The sequence below is a fragment of the Crocuta crocuta genome, unplaced genomic scaffold (genome assembly GCF_008692635.1).
Source record: "Crocuta crocuta isolate KB4526 unplaced genomic scaffold, BGI_CrCroc_1.0 scaffold139, whole genome shotgun sequence".
Lineage (NCBI taxonomy): Eukaryota > Metazoa > Chordata > Mammalia > Carnivora > Hyaenidae > Crocuta > Crocuta crocuta.
Genome location: NW_027533258.1, coordinates 11,215,216 through 11,216,886, shown reverse-complemented (window position 1 = coordinate 11,216,886; position 1,671 = coordinate 11,215,216).

Sequence of the window (1,671 nt, the reverse complement as noted above, 5' to 3'; positions counted from 1 at the left end):
TCAGGAACGACAGCCTAGGGCCACCTCTCCGGGTGAACGCCTGAGGCTGAGTCAAGCCCCCTTGGGCGAGCATGGGGGCAGGACGCAGCTCAGCCTCACCCCTTCTCGGCTCCCGCGGTCCCTGGGATGGGGGACTCCCGGGAGGGGTGCCGTGGGCGCCGCCGGCCTCCGCACCCTCCTGGCCCCCTGGCGCCTGACAGCCGCCCTCTGGGGGGGGGCTCGCGTCCGCAAGGGTGCCCAGCGCCAGAGACGACAAGCCCCGGGGGAGGGAAGGCGCCTCAGGAGCCGACAGGTGCGCTCGTCAGCAGCTCACTGAGCGAACCCAGCCCGACCTTCCACACGCGGCTCACGTCCACACCGGCGGGGCGGGCGGTCCCTCGCCAACCGCGTTCTCGCCAAGCCGCACACTTCCCATAACCGCGCGGCAAGCTCCCCACGGCTGCCTCGGGGCTGAGCCGCGGGAGCACAGGCGCGGGAGCACGGGGACCCGGCCCTTCGGGAAGGCAGCGGCTCAGGCGGGATGCAGCCCTGGCCTCCAGGCGGGGGAGCCCAGGGCAGGCCAGGCCGCCTCCCGGAGCCGCCGCCGTGACTCTGTGACTCACCCCTGGGGCCGGGCCCCCACTGCCCTGCAGCGAGACCAGAACCTGATGGGGCAGATGGGGACTGGCCTTCTGCCGGACCCAGGCCACAGGCCACACCCCGCGGGGCTCCAGCACCCGCCGAGACGGGGGAGCCCCTCACCCCAAAGCCACCTTCCAGAGGAGCTGGGACACACTCAAGTTGGGAATGGGGGCTGCGGCCGTGCCGGGGGCCCGGGGCTTCTCCTGGGGAAGGGGGGCTGCCAGGCTCAGCCCACCCTCCGGCTTCCTTCAGGGAGTGTGCGCGGGAGGCCAGCACCCTGCTGCCCTCAGAGGGGCTCCGGGGGCCCCTGGGGCACCTTCTCCAAGGGGCTTCTGAGGCCCCGGCCCCGGGTGTGGGGGTGGCGAGGGGCACACTTGGGGAACCTCCCCCTTGGCTTCTCTCCCGCGCTCTGCAGCCATCAGACAGACAGCTCTTCCCTCCTCTCCCCTCCCCACCGCCTCACTTCCCTGGCCGGGGCCTCCCAGGCAATTCCAAGGAGAAAACAAAGGCCCCCCGACTCCTGACCCAGCGAGGCGCCCCCACCTGACGAGCTCTCCACGCACTGAGGCGCGCGGTCCCAGCGATAAGAGGGTGACGGAAAAGTAGTGGAGTTCCCAGTCTGTCCGTCCGCAGAGCAGCCCCGGAGGGGTGCAGGGGGGGAGCCGGCACCCCGGCGTCGGCGACCCGTGCTCGGACAGGACAGGGGCCCCTCTGCGCCCCTGCCCGGCCAGCACCCACCCCCCGCGGCGCTGACGCCCGGGAACAGACCCCGGCGGCCACCCTGAGGCTCCAGACTTAAAAGAAAACCACAGGGAGCAGCCTCGGGTCCTGCTCCGTCCACACGCAAAGCTCTACTCGGGGTGATTTTCCCGACAAAAGACATAAATACATACGTTTCGCCTTTGCCTCCGTTCAAGTTCACCGAGAGACCACGGACAGAGCCCCCCGCTGACCGGAAGCCCCGCTCGCAGCGCGAGGGGGAGCTGNGACACACGCACACCCCCCCACCGGCGCTGCCACACTCAGACACAGACACACGGGGACAGACCA